Genomic DNA, 15,923 nt, shown 5'->3' with positions numbered 1-15,923 from the left:
ACCTTTTATTGGAAACATCCTCTTGTGCACAGGAGTTTATGTGGAACATGTTTGTATAGAGTAAGTAGACAAAGAACTGGGTAATTAGCATGAGCCACTGTACAGTAGCTGAAGAGAAAAGAACTTACAGATTTACAACAACAAAAAATAATTGACTTCATTCAACTGTCAAATACAGCTTAACAATAATTGCTTCTTACTACATATGTCACAAAATGTTCCTGTTTTGTCTTACCTGTTCAAAATATCTGTAAGTGCACAAGGGCAAACTATAAATGTGAGTAATATTTCCTGTGGTGACAAATGTGAAACTCACACCCTGCAGGCACATAGATCAGCTTTTCTAGCGACCTGACACTTTCCTCTGCTAACCTTAAAGGCTGAAAAGACAGGCTTGCTACATTCAAAAGAACAGCCGTATTGACTGAAACAGAGACGAGGGGAAATATCATGTATTTTGGTCAGGCACCCAACACGAGTTTGTTTGTATTATCTATACATTTGATCTGTTTGGGGGAGGAAGTCTTCTTGAATGCCTCTTTGTGATCGACCACTAAGGCTTACATCCACGGCCTGCAGGGTGGGTGGGCAGAAACACAATCAGATAGGCTTGATTGTAGACAACTCAACACTCACTGGAATCATGTTCTTCTCTGTTTTAACGTGAAAAATTAGATCCGTAATGTGTTTCAGTACAGGAAATACAGAACACACCCTGCAATTAGATCTACCTACACTCACTGTGACATGTCTTTTCATCACATCACAAAGAAGAAGAGATGCTATATTCACTGCACTGCCAAAATCTGTAATTGAAGATATAGTCACGCTGCTGGAAACCATGACTCAGGGTTCTTAGTTTGGCCACACTTTGATGTTCAAATTCACAAACATATTGTAATTGAAAGGAACTGGAAACAACAGATGGTGTGACAAAGTGGTATTTTATGCAGCAATATTGTGTCATACCTTGTTTTAGTGCTCCCAGTTGAGTTGCAGGAAGTAGTTGTGCCAAAAACCATCAGCCAGAACAATCCTCATTTTGTGTTAGGTGTGTGAGGTTTACTAGTCTCTCTGTGACTAAGGCATTAAATTGATTACACTGGAGTAAGGGTGGGCAACATGGATAAAATGTTCTATCTCTTTGAAAGTTATTTCATAATGATGACCATGGTATGAGTATATATGTGCCATAGCAAATTTTCCATTTCCTTCATCTCACAGTATATTTTAACATATTTACCACCCGTACATTGAATTAATGGTGTTGCGTCCACATTAGGGCTTCACCAAATTGATCTGTTTATTATTTTCTTAATTCATCAATTGATCATTTTGTAAAATTTCAAGTAAAAAATAGATATAAACCATATTTAATATAATTCCCCAGAGCCCAATGTGATGTATTTAAATTGCAAATGGTCTAAAACCCACAGATATTGAGTTTACTATCATATATGACAAACAAATCATCACATCCTCATAACTGAAATGCTAGAACCACTGTTGTTTTTGTTTTTGAGTAAAGTGACTGAAATGACTGAGTGTAAATTAATGTTCTGTTGATTGCCTAATCAGTTAATCCGCTAATAGTTTCAGTTAATAAGCAAATACATACTGGGTGACCTCTTTTCATCATTTAATTGTGGTCTCCGGGAGGCACCTGACGCCGACAAAACAAAGAAGACCTGAGTCAGAGAATCAGGCTTCTAACGGATCAGATCTTCATCTGACCACAAAGTCATCTGACTCCCAGCACATGTCCGACCCACAGACACTTGATACACAGAACCCAGCCCAAAACCTTGATAGTAGATACCAGAGAGGGACACTTACACAACCCAACCCATAGCATAGTGTGTCTTCAACCTGAGGCAATGTGTGGTGCTGTGGAGCTCTGAATGTATGTGTGACATGGAGGGGCTATATCTATGATATATGCTTGCTTGTGTGCACATACCTCCATGCCTGAGTGAGTGTATGTGTGTACTCATGCAAGTATGTGTGTATGCACTCTTGTGTGCTCATCATCTAGAATTTCCAGCTAACCGTCACAATGCTTGTTATCTCTCGCACATATTTGTTCATCAAACTTCTCCATAAAACCCCTCAGAGGTGGATAAGGTTCCATCATACACCAGGTAATAAAATACACTATTTGTCCTGTTCTACAAATGGCTGCAATACAGGTGCGTTCCTCTCGCTGTCCATTTGAGAGATAGCTATCAGTTAAAAGGGTAACCAAAGCCTCCTCACTTGTCGGATCCTCCCCTTTTCTCTGCATTCAGCTCCTCATTAAATCCCACTGTGAATAATATCTCCTTTTAGCTCTGTTTACTTGAGGCATATGGCAGGCCTACCGTAGTCAGCAAACTGTTCCTGTGACTAACCTTCCTGTTATGGTTTTGCTACTGCACTCTTATGACCACATCATATGATGCCAACATTTAAACACATTTGAACCATGAGCTGAACTCATGATATGAGTGGTTTCATTTTAAAGAGGAAGCCAGTGGTCATTCATAAGCCGGACAACGATACACAGGGCAAAATCAGTATTAATGTTTCTATTGATCACAATCTCGTCATCCACTCCAACACTCTCCTTAGATGTAACACAATGCATCCCGGGGAATGAATAACTATTGCTAATGGCTATAAAAGCTCCTGAGAATCGGCTAGCATTCTAGCCACTAAAATCGATACCTCCCTTGACCACAATCTTTATTTAATCTCAATACAGTGGCACAAAGAATTAAGGATGAAAAGCGGATGAGAAATTGCTCAGTCAGAACAGAATGAGAGACTTTGCCCCCTTTGGATTATCCTAAATTGACTAAAGGACTGCCACTACATCCCTAATACCTATCCAAACTTTGCACGCTACAGTCAAACAGTATGTTAACTAGCTCAGACTGATTTATCCATGCTCAATATCCACTCTGTTGCTATCCGGTAAGGTGCTTTGGATAAATATAGCACCACTCTTCCTCTGTTGTGTCAGACTGACTCCAATCATTCGCAGAGAAATCCAAATAACAATCAATTAATTAAATGCATCTCCCCCGTGCTCAACCCTTTCATTCAGCTGATGCGGAGGTCACAACTCAGGCAGTATTTACTATAGTAATTAGCCACATGTTACAAGCATGGAAATCCCCGTGATGAAGGAATAACTATCTGACTGCCTCCATGGTGGGAGAGGCAACGAGAATACTCAATAAAAAGTCATGCCTTATTATGCAAGTGGTGGAGGTAAGAAATACAGTCTCCCGAGGTAATTGAGGCCATGTAGGCTGCCTCTTACAGACAATCACACTCAACGAGACGCGAGTGTAAAGTGGAAATGAAAACAGCGGAAACCTAGCAGTGGTCTGCCCTTCATAATCAGCATATCTCACTGTCCAGAATAAAATATCAACTATTAAATATTAAAAAATGGGGAATTGTGAGTGCATTACACTAAAGGTGAGTGAGTCTCCTCGATGAAATTTGAATAACAGACTTGTACGTGTTGCTAAAATTGCTCCCACATTATTGTAATACAAGCTTTGCTCATTCCTTCTTGTGCCTACAAGCGCAGCTGCACCACGTACATTGTACATAGTCATGGTCGATACGTACAAGTAGAAGTACATAAAATCATGCTAGCCATAAAAAGGTGGAATCCCACTTATGGACTATATTCTACCATGGGCTGTATTTCAAACCTATAATTTAATTGCTCAGCTGTCATAGGTTTATTGGCATTAGGTCTTGTTTTATTTATTTATTATTTTATGTTCACATGATTATGTCGCATGCTTGTGTGCATGTGTGTGGGCATGCGGATGTGTGTGTGTGTGTGTGTGTAAGATGTACATAGACCTGAGTATATGTGAGCCTACTTTATTGGTAATGTACACAAATCATCTTTTTTATTTGAATCCACATCCTCATTCTTCAGTGTTGTAGTGACATGAAATATGTCCGAGTAGTCTGGGCTATCTGTGCCTGTTCATTTACTAAAGTCTGGGTCAGAGTTAGATGCTTGACTAACACAAGAGCACACACACACACACACACACACACATACACACACAGACAGACAAACACACATATGCAAACACGCAAGTCCTTCACCTGTTAATGTGTGAAGCAAATGACTGCTGCAGCGGCGCCAGTGTGAACACACCACCATGTCCCATCTTATCGACTGGCTGCATGAAAACCTGTTTGTTCTAGATAGAGTCTGCAACAATCAACCAGTCAGCTTGAGGGAATTCAGCTGGCCCTGGATGACTGCATCTCACAGGACCGAACAGAGACACAAATCCACCGCACCACAGGAAAAGGATGAAGATCAGTGGTACAGACTAAATGACAACAATGGGCCTACACCGCAGGATCAACTCAATGCTCCAAACTCCCAATCTTATCTAGGTCAGAGCTGCACCTCCAAAGATTCATCCCACCTCCTTTCTTTGCTGTCTGATTTCTTTGTTGCCATGTGTGGTGATGAAACATACTGTAACTTTGCAGCATAAACTCAAAATTGAGACCAGGTAGTTGAGCCACGTACTGAAAACACAATGGCAACATTATTCGCTCTAATAATCGAGTCAATAAGGAGGAACTAAAAACAATGCTCCAAAACTTGGAAAGATTGGGGTTTTCTTAAATCAAGGTGTGAAAACAGCTGGTTAATTAAAAGCAAAAGACAAAACACTAGTGCAAACTACTGCAGATGTGCAAACTTGTAAAAAGAACATTTCCAGATTGGTAGGTTCTGTAAATGATTAACGGGTAGTGGGTCTAGATGGCCTGTGTTCCTATCTAGTTACCAGGGTAGCATTACTAGACTAGCTAGTATTACTAGATCTCGTGCACCCAGGGTTAGCTCACATGTACTCTAACACAAGTACACAGAAGAAGAAAGAAACATAGGGAAGAAGAGAGAAACTGAAGATGGGGTGACTAATGAATTGTCTGTCTTCTGTTTCTCCTACCTGTCGAACAGCTGGGAGCAGCAGTTTAAAGCTTTTATGTAAACAGAATACAACACAGAGAAAAACACACACATTCTAATAATCTCTTCCAAAAACAGGAATCATTCTCTGTGATGATGTCTGACCGGCTTTGACTCATCAAACTCTCTTCAGTGGAGCTGGGCGCATAGCCATGCCTCCTCACTCAGACTCCAAACCCAATTAAATAATCAAAGGTTCAATTGCTGTATAATACCACCATCAATAAACAGAGGATTTCTTGGTTATTTGGATGAAATTAAACAGATCCCACAAGAAACAAATACAGAGAACTTATCAGCGAAACAGATGAGACGGTCCCAGATTAGTTAGCGGATGGGAGTAGATCAAAAGACGAAGCGTTTCAGTATGCAGCTGCTGCACTGCCCAATCAAACCAAACTACTCAGAGACCAAAATAGGTCTCATTGCAGAATTCTCAGGCTATACACACACCAATTTAGACACATACAAGAAACTAGCTCAAATACATGCACATAGCCCCACACACCTTCACAAACCCAGAAGCAATCACCTCGTGAATAATCCCGTCAGCACGCAAATCAAAACCTTAACAAGTTGAGAAAAGCAAAGAAGCTTTTTAACAAATAACTTAAAAAGGCCCCCAGTAGACTGTGATGAATGAATCAAGCCAAGCATGCTGTGAACATTATCAGAGTGGGGGATGAATGAATATATTATCATGCAAGGCACAACTTCTCTTTTTCCTGCCTAACAGCTTGTCTGTCTTCCTGCCTATCAACCTGCTTGCCTGATTACCTGCCCACATACAGAGCTCCTTTTGTCCAGAATAAAGGGGCATGGTTGGGGGCGAGGTAAAAAAATTATTTCTTTTCACAAGAATTCATTTTGAAATGTAGATGTGTTGAGTTTCTTTACTCTTTGTCTTAAAACCTCACTGCCTGCCTCCCTTGCTAACTATCCAGCTTTTCTATTAGTCTCTTTGACAGGCTCTCTTCCACTCCACCTGTCTACTTAAATATCCCAGATACCTCTGTGAGGCCGTGCAATCCCCCATACCCCCTAACCCCTGAATATCTGCCTCTACTGGATATCTCCTTCGCTGTCTGTTAGCCAGCCTGTATCTTTCCCAAAATGTTTCCTCCTGTCACGTAAAAGTTACACTCATAGACGACTAATTTGCATGAAAAAGAAACACACTGATACTTGGATTGCATTTCTGTTTAATTTAGAGGAAAGTGTTAATTGCCATTTCAAAATGTTCGTACTGAATATATCTTTATCATATCTTGGCAACTAAAGCATGATTAAAGGAATAGCTTGACATTTTGAGCAGCACGTCCATTCCCTTTCTTGCCTAGAATTTTATGAGAAGATCAATAAAACTCTCATGTCTGTACAGTAAATATGAAGCTACAGCCAGCAACTAGCTAAGATAGCTTTGCACAAAGACTGGAAACAGTTGAAACAGTTAATCTGGTTCTGTCCAAAAGTAATCTGCCTAACTGCAACTCTGAAGGTCACTAATTAACACATTATATCTAATTTGTTTAACCTCCACAAAACCGAAGTGTAAAAACAACAGGAGTGTTATTTACAGGGTGTGATGTACAGGGTACAAAACTTCCTGAAGTCTGGTTAAATATTGGAAAAGTCAACACTGTTGAGAGAGGTAGCGTTAAACCAAAACAACAATTTTCCCCTAACCTTAACCTTAACCTTAACCATGTTTTATCAGCCTAAACAACATGATCCCTGGTCTTGCTGTCAAAGTCTTGGGTTTTACATTATGCAACTGCTCACCTTGACCCCTTCACCTCTGAGTTGTGTAAGGATATTACACTTCTTGGATTGTAAAAACATTTCCGGTCAATTAAATTTAGACAGCAATTATATTTCATCCACAAGGCATTTGGCAAAGCAAATTAAAAGTATCTAAATGTATTTTCTTTCAAGATAGGGTCTGTCTCATCTGTCTACCTGCCTGCTAGTCTCCATCAGACGCTTTTCCTCCCAGTGTTGGCTCAGGCTGCTGTCACACCATACATTTAATCAGTTCAGCAGCCCTGGCTATACCGAGGAGTTTCCCTGTGCTGACTGAATTGTGTACATGTGTGTGTGTGTGTGTGTGTGTGTGTGTGTGTGTGTGTGTGTGTGATGTGAGAGGGCCTTTGTGAGGCCTCCACTCAGCAGAGTGATGATAAGTACTCTCAGCCCAGCGCTCCGCATGAGCTGATGGACAGACAGGGCAAGAACACTGGGGGCCTTGTGGTTGAGTGTGTGTGCATGTGTGCGCATTGTGGTGAAAAGAGGGAAGGGGGAAGACGTGGCTGGGGACTGGGGTGTGTGTGCGTGGTGGTGTGTCAGCCTGTGCGTGTGTGTCTCTCTTTTTTCACCAGCCGCGCCACCAGACCATGCCACATGGCTGCAATTTGTTCATTAGCTATGTAATAAATGTACACACACACACAGAGGTATATATTGTTCTGAGTTCTGCCTGATTGGATTCTGAAATAGAGGACCCTCAGGGGAATCACTTGTAGTCTGCCAGCCACTGTGACCAGGAGAAGGCTGATTTCTTAACAAGGTTTAAGGTAAACTCTGAAGAAACACATGCAATCAGTATTTTTCTATTTACTGCAAGAGACACTGTGTGTATAAGCTAAAATAACACTTGTGGTGTAGGATTAGCAACTAATATCCATAACTTAAATGTATCTAGAATGTTTTGATTGCTTTCATATCACTGTATGTTTCATGTTTATGTGCCAGAATAAGTACAGGTCATTGTAAAGAGTTACCATTCACCTGGAAATAATTAATACCCACCCTGGGCCAATAACAAGCAATCTGTCATCATCATCAGCGTGTCAGATGAGCTAGGGATGGTTGTTACAAATTACTGGCTGTCTAGGATATCAGTCGATGCTTGCTTGTTTGTGCTGTGCTCGCCCTGGCAGGTTTAGGGCCATCAAATAAATGTTTGCATCATGAGATAGAAAGCAATATCAGATCATGTGAAACTGTAACCCTGCTGACAGATAATTTGAACAGAAATGTTGCTGTGGAGGAAATCCAGAAACATGGATGATAAACCAAATCTGTCTAGCCTCGTTTGGCCGCCACATGGAAACCAGCAGTGAGGCTTTAGAAGAAGAACCTGCTTGTTCCACATTCAGTGAGGCTTATAGCCTCTGGGAGAGTATGACTGCTGCTCTGCCATGAGCATACAGATCACCTTACACACTGGCTTTCCTCTGCTTTGATGACTGATGCACTCGCACACATGCACGTCCAGACACACAGCCATGCATGCCTGCTTCCACAGATACTTGGGAGCATTACCACGCCGGATTTGCACACACACACACACACACACACACACAGCCTTACCTCTTCCCCCACCTGGATTAATTCACCTGCTGCACCTGGGAATGCGACCGCTATGATGTCACCTGCAATCCCATCACTTCAAAGGCACAAAAGCACCTCGGTGCCATCAGCACAAATAACAAATGCACCCTCTCACTTCCTCCTTTGTCCTTTTGTCCCCTAATGGTAATTCCCCAACAGAAAGTCCATACACGGTGAAGGGAGAATTACACAGTGTACTCTACAATCAGGTATTCTTGGGTTTCTGCCCATTGGCACTTACTGTGCACCACTGTAACAATGACAAGCTCTCTTTATTCCTTTTCCCTCTTAGTGACATAAAAGAAACTGCCCTGGTGAGAGAACTGTGTGCTCTTACATGTGTCTTTTATGTGTTTTGTGAGTGAGTTCATATTTAATTGTGTACACGAATGTGAGTGAAAGGCGGTTGAGCGTGCTGAGAATCCCGCTGATTACAGTGCTGCTGGTTGCCTGCTCTCCGAAAAGCTCCCATTGGAAATACTGTCAAGCGGGCTATGATGTGATGAGACAAGGCGATAATACAACCACCACATTAGTGCATGGTTAGCCATTAAAAGACCCAAATGAGATTATGAGGTCATATGGGAGGTACAAAGCCTACAGCCAAAACAAGAACCTCTTCTCTGAAAGTAACAGTCCATGTTCAGTATTCCTTCTGCACAGCGAGGAAGGTGGAGAGAAGGAATACAGGCCAGGAAAAGGAAGAAAGAGAGACAGGCAGATAAATTCAGAGAGACAGACACAGATAGACAAGGCTTCATAGCACAAGATACTCCCTGCTTTGAAAATTTCCATAGTGGTCGATTTCTGTAGTAATCCATCATTGAATAACACATGAATTCAGCATGATTTGCCATCAACACATCCAACTGAGCATGAAACAGGAGGCACGGGCCCATCTCCCATCTCAGCTCAGTGGAAGGCTTTCTCATTGTAAAGCAAGGTGAAATAACAGCCGTTCAATGTACTGTAACACACTGGAGATGCACCAGCCCCATGAGCATGCTATTCACAAGATGATGCCTACTGTGAAAATATTCTTCTGCTCTCTTTCGGAAGGAGAGCACAGAGAGACGTGGAGTTTATATATGTGTGTGAGAGAGACTGAAAAGATGCACGCACAGAAGGAGATGGAGGTTTCACTGCTGAGATAAAAATGGAATCCATTTTGGTTCTTGAAGCACACTCATCCACGGTGTGAGGACCTGCTTGGTGTGTTAGCCTGCCACTGCTCTTTCAATCACTTCCCCTCTTTTCTCCTCCGCTCTTTTTCAATTGTTCCGCCTTCCCCTCGCTACAATGTTTATATAATTTCCTCCCTTCCTCCGTAGTCACACCTCTTTCCATTCCTTTCCTTTCCTTTCCTTTTCTCTCCATTCCTTTCCTTTCCTTTCCTCTCACTTTTCCTCTCTCTAGGCAGCCAGGCACCCCAACACTGTCTCAGGTCCTGAAACTATGGCAACAGAATGAGAGAGCAAGCGCTCTCTATGATTAATAGATGAGAGATGCAGTGCCAATCGCTGGGGCCTGGGGAGGAGGGACAGATGCACTCAAACGCCACGCAAACAAGCACGCATAGTCACAGAGAGTACACACACTGAGTACACACACTCAAACCCCCCCCCACCACCACCACCACCACCACCACCATTTGCCACCCTCCATGCTTTGTGGTAATACACACACAGAAAATTGGAAAGGGCCTGACTTACACATCGCACATAGACACGTAGACACATAGACACATGCCTTATAGGCAGAGTTAGGGCTAAAAGAGCAAACGAAGAGGCGGCAGAGTTTCCTGATGCTTAACATCCTTAGGACACACACCTCCTTGTTAGCTGCCAACAAGTAAACTAACCACAGAAATAACCACAGCCACAGCTGCGGATGCGGCCCTAATGAGTCTTAACAGACTGTGGCTGTCTCAGTGACTCACCGCTGGATGCTTTCACCTGTAAAAGTGCAACAGCAGGATGGGAATTAGGACATCTTATTTTTATGCTGTTTACCACAATTTACATCATCTGATCTGTAGTACAAGACTTGGCTCTTTCCAAGGCCAGTCATTCATCCATCTCCCAGGCAATCACACAAAGCCCTGCTGCTTTTGGATTATCCCTGCAAATGCATTTTCCTTTCCATTCCATTTCAGTAATGACGGGCGACCAAACTCCTCTGTGACAAAGGTATTACCGCATGCTAATCTCGCATGTACTAAGTATTTAAAATGCAAAATTTCCATGTAGAGAAACTTGATGTTTAGAAGCATCATGCTGTGTTTTCATTTGGCACACAAGCGGTAAAGTTTGGCTCCTCAACAATCTTCTCCTAGATGCGCTGGCTATCACTGTGTAATTCACTTAATTTCTAACAACAAAGCTTTGCCAAGGACCAACAGCCAACACACCAACAGACACTCTGCCAATTCTGCCACTGACTTGCGGCGCCCAGCCCAAATAAGCCTTTTGCCTGGTCCTTCATGCCTCTGGCTTTCTTGGCATACACAACAAGCTCAATCAATTATGCTAATGTAACGAGTATGAAGAGCATTTAGCACATGGACAGTTAATTCAATGGTTGCACTGTAGAGTCATTTATAGGGAGCCGGAAGGGTTAAGGCTAAGTGGGAGAAAGCAGCCAGTTAGAACAACACAATGAAACTTGGAATCTGTGTGTGTGTGTGTGTCTGTGTGTGTCTGTGTGTGTCTGTGTGTGTGTGTGTGTGTGTGTCTGTGTGTGTGTGTGTGTGTGTGTGTGTGTGTGTGTGTGTGTGTGTGTGTGTGAGAGAGAGAGAGAGAGAAAACATAGAACAACACGTTGAAGCAGGTGATTAGCGAGTGATTACATTTTCAATGAGCCATGCTGTAAATAGAGCACACTAGACCATACTGCACAGTGAGATATAATAGGTCTCTATAGGACACTGAATATCATTTATCATCTCCTATAAACAGGGGGTGATATGTTCCAACTAAATTGGACAGGATGGGGGACAGTGAGCAAATAAACTGCTGGCTCTTTAGAAAATCAAACATATCAACAAAGTTGATACGATAAAATGATAAAGGATAAATTGAAAGGCATTTGTCAAATAATGAGTTCAACTTAAGAGGGTCAGGGAAATGTAACCCCCCCTAAAAAATGAGAGAAATGGTTCTGCAGAAGGTTAAGTAAAATGTTTATACAGAGGGCGAGTTGTGCAATAGGTTACAGCAGGTTAGAATATCTTTCTTTTTTCACCTTCTGAATCATAACAATCTCCCATTGAATCTGAAAAGAAAGCCAACTTAAGTGCAGCTAAAATCAGCAAAATGTGCCGTGCAACATCTGTGATGGACAGTTCCATTACACAACAAGCTTCTTTGCTTATGCTGACCTGTGTTTCTAAAACAAAATGTGCTAAAACACATACGCAAACTCATGATTATCCTTCTTTTAACATTCTGCTGCGAGAGCAAGTTTGTCATTTGTCAGTATAACTGAAGCAACAGCAATTTAGAAAGATGTGGAATCTGGAAAATGGGTTAAGCATCAATAAATCACATCCAGATGAGTGAGAGGGGTTTGATGCTTTCTCTCACTAATTGTTTCAACAAAAAAAAACACTAGCCCACACAAGAGGGACATGCATCAATTAAACATGGCTTTTTATAAAATATGCATAAATACACACAGTATTGAATGCTGGTATTGACACTAACTGAATGAGGACCAATGGTTAACAGCAGCTTACTGACCTTGTTGTTTATAATAGAGAACCAATTCATTTGAACGGGAGCAAAGCTATTTATCAATTATTCAGACTGCCCATATTCAGTCTGCATCTGCCTCTGTCCTTAAGTGCCAAAGGTAAAAACTAACTCTGCCTCTCTTCCTCTCTCTCTCTGCCTCTCCCTTTCTCTCTCACACACACATACAAACACAGTGTGACAAATCCACATCAGTCACACACAATGCCATCCCCATTGCTATTGTTGAGGGATCGGCAGATCAAACGCTCCACGGAGCATTGCTCCAAATACAAGCAACAACTCAGGTCGCACTGCTCTATTCTGGCTCTCCAGGAGGAGAACAGGCAGGCTGCTGTCACAAAGGTAATCATGCTGTAATTCATGTATCAGCATCACAACATGTCATTGTATAATATGTTAATAGCAGGATTTCCACTCTGGTTTGTGGTGTTGTAGCTATCATGAAACAGTGTGGTGGGGTTTACAGCCTTTGCAACATCTAAAAAAAAATGCCTTCAGGACACTTGAATGCCTTGAGGCTAATGTTGTAGGAGGAGCACTGGCAAAATGTTAAAACATTCTGCTATTTCATATTCAAGATCTGTGTGTAATCCCAAGCACAGCATGTGTACTGGCTGCACAGAAACATAAGGTTACATATGAAAAAACATGCACAGGAAGACCAAATATTTCCAGTGATCTAAAAAAAATAACAGATGAAATACAGCAACCTTTCCTCTCAGAGTTGGCATTAAATCTTTCAATCGTTTTTTCTTTTCGTTTTTTTGTAAAGGCTGATACTAGAATCACATTTCCAAAACACCATGTCCTGCTGCTGAAAATCAGCTGACAAGAGGCACATTTTGCTGTGGGCATTCAAAACTCCCTTTTTCATCCATTTATATCATCACCCCTGCACACTTGATAATCTATAACCTACATTTAGAGTTGCTGAATCCTTTTTCCAGCCTTTCCCAGTGCCTCTGGGGGGATCTATCATACTGGGAGAGGAGAGGAGAGGAGAGGAGAGGAGAGGAGAGGAGAGGAGAGGAGAGGGAAACCACTGGCAATGACTGGGTGTTGGCAGTCAGGCTGCTGATTGTGGTTTGTGAGGCCTCTATCTGCTCTCCCAGCTTGTTAAAGAAATAATGTGCAGAAACACTTCATTTAATGGCAAATCCACCTTTGAGGCCTGTGCAATTTTGTCTCCTGGTCAGAATTACAAACATTTCATTGATCTTTCGGACCACAGTAATAGTGACCACTCCGCCTCCTGGTAGCTTCACATCCCTGAACACACCCTAGTAGATGTGTGCATATGTGTGTGTGTGTGTGTGAGAGAGAGAGAGAGAGAGAGAGAGAGAGAGAGAAAGAGAGAGAGAGAAAGTCTCACCCTGCAGAGAAACTCACTTAAGAACAATAAAAATAACAAAAATCTCCATCTAATATGACTGATTCATTCACATCAAATCTCTATGATTCAGATTAGAGTTGTACAGAAAGAATGAAAACTGAGACAAACATTGTGAACGGGGCGGCATCATTAGTCTACATGTAAATTGCTCATCATGTGAAAATAAATGGCAAATGAGAATCCCATCGTGCACTGTATTAATGGAGCAAACACACAGTGTTTCATAACAAATCCTGAACTCGTGTGATTACTGCATCCTATTTTTATTTTAAATCTACAACTGGTAGATTTGACTGTAGTTTTACAACACCTTTGGACAGTCAACGAGGTTATAAAAAAACAGGACTGTCAGAGGAGCGAACAGTCGTTCCGAGTCTTGCAAGTTCCTCATGAGCACATTTCTTATTTCCAATAGGCTACATGTACCTGCTACCCGGAATAATACTGACATTGTTTTTTCTTGTGTTTAGAGTCAACTCCGCAACAGTGATTCGCAATCTGTCCTCTGACACTTCTTTATTCCATATGGCTAAACAGTATAGGAGGGATTACGCACGAAATTGGGCTCTGTTTATATCGACAGGGGGTGTTTTTTCTTGCAGGAAATCATCGCAGATCTCTTATGAATTGAATAAAAGGCACTTTTTGATTGTTTTTAACTTTAAAATGGGTTATAAATACGCGAAACCACCCTTAAATGATAAAGTAACCATGTGAAGCTGATGCACTTGTCACCCGGCAGCCTGGCTGTACAGAAAACAAGCCCCCGGGGCCGGAGAGAGACTGGTACGGGCTACGAGCGCACCTAAAGTTTGAAATAAACAAAGAAATCTTACCTTCAGCTCATGAATGGATATGCCTCGGAGTGATTTTACGGCTCTGTCTTTTAGTAATCCATGAGACGAGGCTCTCAAAGCAGTTCAGACGGTGCACGTTTCAGAATAACAATACGAGCGCTACTTCTCTCTTGCGCTTCTTTTTGTTACATGCCGCGCTGAAATCACACCTCTTCAAATGGGAATATCCATCGGAAATCCACACTAGAGAGAAAAACCGACGTTTTTGGCTTTTAAACTCCTCTCCCCTCAGGTAAACTGAACGCACGGAATCAACCGGGTGTCCCAGAACTAGCTACGGCGCTGAATGCGGTCCCTTCCACAAAAGCCGACGGTCATCCTATTTGGAGATGAAGCCTTTTACCAGACTGGAGCGGAGCGCTGCGATCCCAGCTGTCACCCACCCGCTACACACACACGCGGGCGCTCTCACACATACACAGGGAGGAGCTACGTCTCTGGAACGGGAGGTATTGTGTCAATGGGTGCTAGTTATGGACAACTGTAATTCTATTTTTACGCAGCGGCATTTCTTAAGAATGCGCGCTGGAGAAGGAGAAAGCTTGAGCGCGATTAACAGATTCAATGTTAAAATGTTAGTTTGAAATTCAAATGAGATTAATTGGCATTGTGTAGTCATGCCGGCTGGTCTGCTGGCTATGTGTCATGTGAAATGTCAATGATCATTTTGAGGGAACAATAAAGATGCGGGTCCTCCATTGCGCCACCGGCATGACCGGGTTTTGTGCACAGCCGATACCAATCGGTATGTGTTCAGGCTCTCTGATCTGTTGTCTCTGGGCTCTGGACCGCCTCTCCTTCCCTGGTGGTCCCTCCCGGTCCCAGGCTGGCATGCACACAGAAACGCATGCTTTGCAGTCATTGGGTTTTTCCAAATGAGCCGTTGCTTAAACTGGCCCTGATCTCATCAGAGGGGCCATCAGGTGAAGTCTGCAAATAACAGTAAAGTTCAAATAGTTAACAGTCATTTATGGTACACTTAGGCTATAATCTGATGTCAGGGATCTATGCTCTGCATACTCTCTCTCTCACTCTCTCTCACACTCTCTCTCTCACACACACACACACACACACACACACATTCTTAGCATATAACCAAGCCAAAATCAGCATCAATTTGTCATTGCAAAACTGACACAAAACACAAACATAACTACTTGCACATGCTCTCAGATACACAGACACACATTATATTACAGTGTGAACACACCTGTGCAGACATCTAGATCATTTACAGGGACATAAGCTCCAACGGGGACAAAGATATTGTGTATTATTATATAATAACAGACCACCTGTTAAAGCAGCAGTGTATGCGTAGGTGTGTGTGTGTGTGTGCGTGTGAGTGTTATTGTGCTCCAGAGTAGTGACCTGTCAGGCACAATTGCTGTCTTGTTACTGTAACAGCTCAGCACAGTGCTGCCTCCACCGGCTCAATGCCAAACACTATATTGTTGTTCTTTAATGTGAACTAATACAAGCATATCTGCCAATCCTTTCCTCGTCTGTTATCATTT

The 15,923-nt window shown here is 42.2% G+C and overlaps 1 protein-coding gene across 2 annotated transcripts in view; it reads right to left on the bottom strand.

Moving 5' to 3' along the window:
• The window catches only part of sema6a (sema domain, transmembrane domain (TM), and cytoplasmic domain, (semaphorin) 6A), a 105,286-nt gene extending 90,538 nt beyond the window's left edge, over nucleotides 1-14,748 (bottom strand). For both annotated transcript variants that reach the window (XM_070833597.1, XM_070833598.1), the window contains exon 1: nucleotides 14,386-14,748. The gene's annotated coding sequence lies outside the window, so the exon portion shown is untranslated. The remainder of the gene's footprint in view (nucleotides 1-14,385) is intronic.
• Between the last annotated feature and the right edge of the window lie 1,175 nt (nucleotides 14,749-15,923).

The sequence above is a fragment of the Pempheris klunzingeri genome, chromosome 7 (assembly GCF_042242105.1).
Source record: "Pempheris klunzingeri isolate RE-2024b chromosome 7, fPemKlu1.hap1, whole genome shotgun sequence".
Lineage (NCBI taxonomy): Eukaryota > Metazoa > Chordata > Actinopteri > Acropomatiformes > Pempheridae > Pempheris > Pempheris klunzingeri.
The sequence above is the reverse complement of the archived record's forward strand: the minus strand, read 5'-3'. Positions and strand labels throughout refer to the sequence as shown.